The 8,813-nt window shown below is 33.2% G+C and overlaps 1 pseudogene; it reads left to right on the top strand.

Annotated features, from left to right (window-relative positions):
- The first annotated feature begins 738 nt into the window (after positions 1-738).
- LOC124974533 (Parkinson disease protein 7 homolog) lies at positions 739-1,262 on the top strand (annotated as a pseudogene).
- Positions 1,263-8,813: the final 7,551 nt, after the last annotated feature.

The following is an 8,813-nucleotide window of genomic DNA, read 5'->3' as shown; positions in this document are numbered from 1 at the left end:
TATTTCATGGACTACTACCTAATTAGAGCTTTTAATGAAGTTTATTACATGAGTTTAAAAGAGAGGAAAGGAAGCACTATGTCTCCCCCCAGTGGGAGGTCAATTTAGGGATACAGCATTCTAAGTATAAGGTGACGATGAAGAATTAAAAAAGGTTTACATAAACATATAGATGGTTTGCTCATGTGAATTGGAGAGTGAGAGAGAGATAGAAATAGTATATTGTTGAGGCGCTTATCATTAACTATTTGAAACTGAAGAAAAGCAGTCACATCATGTAGTGATTCAAAATATTTGATGGACTAGACCAAGAAGATCCTGACTCAGAGTGAGAAGTCTCATGAGCAAATAACAATACTTGTTATATCTCTTCCTTTTTTTTTGATATAAAAGAAAATGAATTTTTATTTCCATAAAAGTGGTGGAAAAATTATACTATTTGAAATCTTTAGGGTTCATGTTGAGGACTATATAAATGCCAACTAATAAGGAGAAAAAGTGAGGCTCAGAAACCTGGCAGAAATTTTGTACAAATTCTAGATTGAACAATCATAAACATATGAACATATTATTACAATGTAGCCTGTAATATTGTAATTTATTAATGATAAAATAGTAAAAATATTTTTTAGATTATTTAGAAGTCTACCATATAAATTGGTCATCAAATTTCCTTATCTAAAATTAAAATGAAAAAGATGAGCCTTTGTTCCCACAGACTTTAAAACATACATCCAAATGACTTCAAAAAGAGCCCTGGTCATCCTGTCCAAAGGAGCAGAAGTCATTCCTGTAGATGTCATGAGACCTGCTGGGATTACCATTGCAGGTCTCTCTGGAAAAGACCCAGTACAATGTAGCCCTGATGTTGTCATTTGTCCTGATGTCAGTCTTGAAGATACTTGAAAGCAGGGACCATACAATGTGATGGTTCTACCAGGAGGTAATCTGGGTGCACAGAACTTATCTGAGTCTGCTGCTGTGAAGGAGATCCTGAAGGAGCAGGAGAATAGGAAGGGCTTCATAGCTGCCATCTGTGCAGGTTCTACGGCTCTTTTGGCTCATGAAATAGGTTTTGGAAGCAAAGTTACAACGCACCCACTTGCAAAAGACAAATGATGAACTGGAGTCACTACAGCTACTCCAAGAGCTGCATGGAGCAGCATGGCCTGATCCTCACCAGTCATGGGCCCAGGACCAACTTTGAGTTTGCCCTCGCCATCATGGAGGTACTCAGCGGCAAGGAGGTGGCCGACCAGTGAAGGTGCCCCTGGTTCTTAAGGATTGATGCTTGGCCCTCTGGAGGAGACCATGCAGGTCCTGCTCACCAGAACCCAGGTGGTTGTTTGGCACAGCAGAGGCAGCCTGCTGTGTGACGTGACCACCCCACATTCCCAGCCTGTGCATCTGTGTCTGTAACATTTCTGAACCTTGTTTGCAGAATAAACAAGGCATTTGCAACACTGGAAAAGAAAAAGGATGATGAAGAATAGATGTCTATTTTGAAAATGTTTCTGAATCACATATCTTGTAAAACATACATATTCAATCCCATATGAAGAACCAAGCAGGTAGAAAGGAAACTGAATAAAAAGTTAATTCAAGATGTAAACAATTAAAATTTCTACAGATTCCTTCTCATCTTTCATTTTTTTAATTGCAGTGATACAGGATGGATTTTAGATCTTTGTGAAAGTAGCTGCATCCATGAACACATACTTCTCAAAAGGAGTGATCTCCTACAGCAAGTGTGTTCCAACTTTATCATTGTCAATTACACTTTGGATTTGGAGTTTTAAAATTCCATATCCTACCAGAACTAGTTTAGAGGAGTCTAGATTGGGCCTTCTGATTGAATGCTTCTGATGTGCCCCTCTAGTTTTGTCACAACTGTCTCATTCTTCCAAGGTTTCATGTCTAGTAAAAGTTGCATGTAGGAAGGAGACTTCTTTCTTCCTCAGTTGCCCAAGCAACTAAGGATGGGCATCAGTTTGAATGTCTCATTTTTTCAAGCTGCTCTAGAAAAGTGGAACTATCATATAAGAAATGCAAGTTCCTTTTAAATAAAGAAAATTGTCCTTTCCTCATTTCGTTAGGTACCGACAACTTTTGGCCCCTTAACCAAGCCCATGTAGTAATTCTCAGTAGTATAAATAGATCAGTCTAGATTTAGGGTTATTTTTTTTCTCTTTTAGTTAAAATATAATTTATTCATTAATTGCTTTTAACTCACCAAAGAAATGTTTTAGTTGCTTTGATAATAACTGCCATGCTCAAGTTGAATATTCATAAATCATTTTTTTATTGTCTTTCTAATGAACATTCCCTAAACAGCATAGTCTTACATTAGCATCCATTCAATTACTTGTTTCATTTGTAGTAATATCATAGTGATTAATTATAATAATGAATAATTATTATAGCATGTATTGAATGTCTACAGTATGCTAAAGGACTATGACCTGATTCAAAATTTATTTTTAGGGCAAGGGTTTGAATTTTGATAGTGTAACAGGTCTAATAGTGTTAATTGTGATTTCACTGGCATGTTGCATAATTGGATGTGTTTTCAGTTCCTCACAGTGAGCTAATGTAATTGTGCATGGAAAATGTTTATCAGTTCTTCATGTTACCTGCTAAATAGAATTGTGCTACCCTTAACTTCTTTTTATGATGTATTATTATTATTCATGTATATTTATAGAATTTCAATTATTTGGATCAATCTGAGTCTTCTTAGATGGTAAAATATTGTTTTTCATTGTAGGTATAGTGGGATGAGTTTAAATAATGTGAGAATTCATTTTTAAACAATCTTGTAGCAAAAAAGTAAAACATATCTTGTAGCAAATTTCTAATTTCTTATAGCCATTGAAAAGTAGTAAGTATTTATATGTTTATGGTGTTATACAAATCAAATGGTTCTTCTGAGGACTTAAAAATATAAAGTACTTAAGGGGATTATTATTGATGTAGTTTTTGAAAATTTCACATATCTAATAAGCATATTCTAAATATTAGAAAATACCAATAATTATTTAAAAAATAAAATTTCAGTTGAAAATGTTTTTTTAACTTTTTTGCTTTCCTTCTCCCAAGGAATGAAAAATATATTTTGTATTAGAAATATAAATTTAGAATCAAAATAAGTATTGCTTATGACATCAAATATGGTTTATCAGGTAGAGATTTAACCAACATTTTTCTTAAATAAAACACTCAAGTTATGTTTGTATTAACCCTAACAAAATCTAACATCCCCCTCTTTCTTCTCTTTTCCCTGTCCTTCTCCTACATCTTTCTATGAGTAATTTTTTTAAAACTTGAAAGCTATGCTAAAAGTACCAATTTCTTCAAAATAATTTGTTTTTTAAGACTTAGAAATTGTTTATTATGTATGTAAACAGCTTTTAACTCTCAGTGAATTAAATCAGAACCACTATCACCATTATCACAATACTGATTGAAATTAATCCAACAGGGAACTGAAATTAGTGCTTTAACTTTAAGGTTTATTTCATCAGGAAAAAAGTTTATGACTTTGTGCCTACAGTACTGAAATGCCCAGAATTAAAAAAAAAAACTGATAAAATTCTGTGATGAACTTGTATATAATAAATTTCTGCAAAACACATTTTCTATCAGATGCTGTATTAAAACTAGTTCCATTGGATGTATTCCACAGAATCTTTCATTAGCTTGTTGGTTTTCAGTTGTTAGACTTGTAGTAAAATGCTAGAGATAACTATTATATTTCTAATGAAGTTTATAAAAATGTTGCATTCTTGTGAAATTATTGAGTTACCTATCACTCATCACCATGAATAAACAAATTTCTAATTTCACATATGAGATTTTATGGGACATCTCACATCCGAACCATAACATACCTCATTTTTCCCCACTCCACTACCACAGGAAACAGTTTCCTCCAGTTGCAGCACTGGACCTTCCTTTCATCCTGAGGCTTGGCTATGTTGAAAAATGCAGAAAAGGTAAACTGTAAAATTGCGATGAAAAATCTGAAAATGATTTTCTGCTTAGATAAAACAGAGAGAGACCATACTGCAGTATACATGCAGTATCCATGTGTAGCCTGTATGCTCTTTAAGTCGAAAGTTTAGAACTATAAGAAAACCTGGGTGACATTATCCAAACCATAAAAACTTTTAGTTTTAAATAATTTTAAATAACAAAACATTAGGTCAGGTTTTTAGTTGTCAGCCTGGGCTATTTATGAATTATTCAGGTGTTGTTTAACACATCTATTAAAGCTGTGGGCCATGACCATTCTTAAGGATGGGATTTCTCACTGTTATCCCACCCAGCCAAGCAGCAGGCTGTCCTGCACCTGACCTGGCACATACTAGGACTGGTTCAAGTCAAACCTGGCATCTTGTCTGCCAGAGTTTTTATTAGTTTCAGTGATCCTCTCCATCAGCCATGATAATTGAGAGTTGACCAGATGGTCACATTCTCTCAGCACCAAAGTTCAATAGAAATGAAATATGAAGGTGGTATTTTGGTATGGGAAATGAAGGGTAGAAAGTCTCCTCATTAATGTTCTGCTTATCTCTTGACTAGTCCCTTTGAGTCCTTCTGTTTTATTTCCATTTGATTTTCTGAACTTTCTTAAGCTGCATTTTAAATCTGAAAGATTTAATAGAAATAACCTAGTTCAGCTTCCCCCACCATCCTTTTTTATAACAGATGAGAGACCAAAACCCAGATGAATCAATTACCTCAAGACTACACATCAGATCCCTAGCTGTAACTGTCTCTGTCAGGGAAGGTTGGTTGACAGGGAGCTGATTATGAAAGAGTGGCAGCACCATCTCTGCTTCATCTTATTCCTTTTAACATTATTGGGATTTTTGTTGTTTGTTCTTTTTTGTATCTTGGAATAGAAGATACATATTAATTAGTCGTAGAATGTTAGAGCTAAAAGGAACCATAGAAGTTATATTAACTATTATTTTTTTTCTTTTCTGGAATGACATGGCCATACATTTGTATATAAATGTGTGTTATCTAAAATATTCTTTCTCTCCTTTTATTGCATTTCACAGGTTCTTGGGATATGAATGGCAGAAACGGTTGTATGCGCTCCAAAAAACTGTTCTATTGCTATGGAAGTGAAAAGGTAAATTGGTGTTCAGTTATATCAACTTCTGTTGCTTTGGAGGTCATTTTACTGCCCTCTTCCCCTAATTTTTAAGTACAGGGTAAGCTGAAGATAAATGGAGACAAAAACCAAATGAAAATTTTTAACAATCATAGTCTAACAGTAATTTATAATTCTATTTTTTTATTTGACAAATGTTCTGAATTCCAGATTGCCCTAAAAGTTAACTCAAATGTGATTCTCCTAAAAATACTTTTTAAATTGTCAATAGAACTTTATTTTTATTTATATGCAGTGCTGAGAATCAAACCCAGTGCCTCACACATACTAGGCAAGTGGTTTAACACTGAGCTACAATTCCAGTCCCAGTTGTGTTTCTTGAATTAGGAAAGAGAGTAAAATAACTTTCATCCATGTCCTTTCGCCATTGGAAATATTTATTAACCAGGCAAAAGTTGCAGAATTTCTGGAAAAGCAAAGTCTATATACATGTGAGATTTTAAAGGCATGAATAGAAAAGATTTTTTAAAAAATTCAGCTAAGATTAAATGTGCACAAAACCTTTCTGGGCTCCACTTACAAATGTAAATAACAATAGCAAACATGTACACAGTTTACTATATTCTGGATTCTCTCTAAGCATATTAGCTACATTGGCCTTGCAGCTATGTTAATTTGATTAACTCAGAACAACTCTGTGAGGTAGGTACTATTATTAGTCCCATTTATTTTACTGTTAGGTAAACCAAGAAGAGAAAGGCTAAGTTTTGTTCAAGATCACAGAGCTGGTAAATGGAAGATATAGGATTTGTCTGTAGACTAGGTAGAATGGTCAGAGTCCAGGTTCTTGACCACTATTATTACTATATTTATTTACAAATAAAGGATGCAATATTGAAATTCATTAGTTGATTAATAAGACTTTTACTCATAGTTCATATAATTTTGTTTTTTTTTTCAATAAATAGAGGTATAAAATAATGAACTTTAAAAATGTAACTTCTTATTTTTGCTGTTTTATTTTAGGAAAAGCAGGCCAGAAGTTGAATACTATAAACTGAGGGTTACATAGAAATAGATTATCACTTCCAGGAGGGACCCATTGATGAGAGAAAAGGCATAAAAAATCAGAATCACTAAATACATTTTTTCAATGAATTGCTACTTATCAATATTGTTTGGAAGTTCATGTTTTATTTGATATGATTTGTGGTTTTAAGGATTTCCCCTTATTATTAAAACATGCAAATGAAACTATTATATTTCAGATAGTTTTGAAATACTTTCATAATGCTCAAATTTGATCTCACCCTTTGGCTAATAGAAATAACAAGTACTTAATGCCCAACTGTGTTCTATGGTAATCTGTTGTATGCTCAAATATAATCATGTCATCAGTGCAGTGTCAACTGTAAACAACCAAAATCAAGCAAGTTTGCTTTATAAGTAGGTGACTTTGTCAGAAAACTTGAGAGGCCAAGTTAAGTTATGATTGTCAAAGATGATAAGCTTGTGTTACCATTATAGAAATATAATTTTGTACAATATTGTGAATTTAGATCAAGGTCTTAACTTTATACCAAAAATATCCTCTTTTTCACACGTCTAGGAGGGAGGTTTCAACTCCTCATGGTTTTGGCTCAATTAGGCTTCTCATTTCTAATTTCTTTAAGAATCAATGAACACTACTGTCTGTGTTTCCAACATTTCTAACTAGTACATACATATAGTTAGGTCCAGGTCACCAAGAGCATTCCTACACCCTTTGGAGTGTTTATATTTACTTCAATGGCCAAAGTTCTGTAAAGGATTCCTAATTAGAAATTTTTGGATATTGTTTAAATCCCCACTTCTATTATTTTTTCAGGTCTCCTGAGTCAATGACATTCATAGTAATTTGCATTTTAACTACTTTGTGATCCACTTAACTCCCTCAACCAATTCTGACTTTTAAAAATTAGCATTTTATACAAATCAAAACCATTCTAAGATTTCATCGCATTCTAGTCATAATGGCTATGATCAAGAATACAAACAATAATAAATGCTGATGGCATTGTTGGGAGAAACTTACACTTGTATATTTTTGGTGGGACTGTAGCCTAGTACAACCACTCTTGAAAGCAGTATTCCACAAAAATCTAGGGATGAATCCATCATATGATCCAGCAATCCTTCTCCTTTGTATTTTCCCCAAAGACCTAAAATCAGAATACTTTAGCTATAGAAATATAGACACCACAAATTTATTGCAGGAAAATTCAAAATAGCTGAATTATGGAATCAACCCAGATGCCCATCAATAGATGAATGGATTAAGAAACTCTGGCATATATATATATATATATATATATATATATATATATATATATATATATATATATACACATACACAATGGCATTCTACTGAGCCATAAAAATAATGAAATTATGGCATTTGTGGGTGTCTGGATGGAAATGGAGAATATCATGCTAAGTGAGATAAGACAAACTCAGAAACTAAAAGGTTGAATGCTTTCTCTCATATGTAGAAGTTACACTAAAATAAAGGAAAGGGGAAGGGGAAGGATATTGAATAACATAAATATAAGGAGAAGATCAATAATGTTGAAGGAGATTGAAAGGAAGGAATGGGGAAGGGAGGCAATGCAGAATGAATTCTTTAAAAATCAAGTTATGTGTGTACATAAATAACCTATGGGAAACTTCACTTTAAACATAGATAAAATGAACCAGATATAAATAAATAGATTACTGAAAGGAAGTCTAGTAGAGTAGAGGATGGGATAAGGGAAAGGAGAGAGAGGACAGGAAAGGAAAAGGGAGAGGGATAAGAAGGCAGATCATGAATGGAAATCTAATTCCATGAATGTATGAGATTGGTTGAACTCAACTCCTGTATATAACTATAAAGCTCTAACATTTTAACATTGTTTCATTCATGTTCCCATTTGAAGATCTGACTTCTATTTCTTTCAATTCTTTCTGTTATCTATGAATATGCAGTGTTTCAAGGGTTACTTCAGTCTGATTGTAGTGATTCTTTTCTCTTTACACTGCTTTCTTTGGAATTCCAAGTTAGTTCCTCTACTTTTAGGCTCTTTGGAAAATATCTGCCTTTATATATATTTTAATGTGCTTATTTGCAACATGTTTACATTGTTTTCTGTCCAGCAAATGTGTCAAATAAAATTTTTATTTTCTTTTGTGAAATTAGGTGGCTGATTTATACAGCCTTGTTTTGTTTTTGGAAGCATTTACCTACACTTTGGCAAGAGCTATTTAGATATATTATAACTTTAATTCTCCCACTAAGTAGGATTTAGATAAATGGGATTAGAGAGGAACAGGAGTTGAAACCACTTACTAAGTTATTTACTTTGATACCGTTGGACAGATACATAGCCCTTATTTTCTGCCTTCTTGTGTGTGCCAAAAACATAATGACCTATCAAGATAGTAATGACTTAGAAAGAGTAATTCCATCCTCTAGGGTATATAATGCACTTACCTTTATACCTGTAAATACTGTGTGTATTGATTATTCATAACCATTTTGGACCCTTAAGTAACATACATAAAGTACTTATTCTATCACTTTATGAAATCACATCCAAACTCATCTCCTTCCTTTTCCTGTGATTGTCATGAATCTCATTCATCAAACTTCCTAGATCCTAGGAATTTT

The sequence above is a fragment of the Sciurus carolinensis genome, unplaced genomic scaffold (genome assembly GCF_902686445.1).
Source record: "Sciurus carolinensis unplaced genomic scaffold, mSciCar1.2, whole genome shotgun sequence".
Taxonomy (NCBI): Eukaryota; Metazoa; Chordata; class Mammalia; order Rodentia; family Sciuridae; genus Sciurus; species Sciurus carolinensis.
This window is presented reverse-complemented; position numbering and strand designations above follow the sequence as displayed.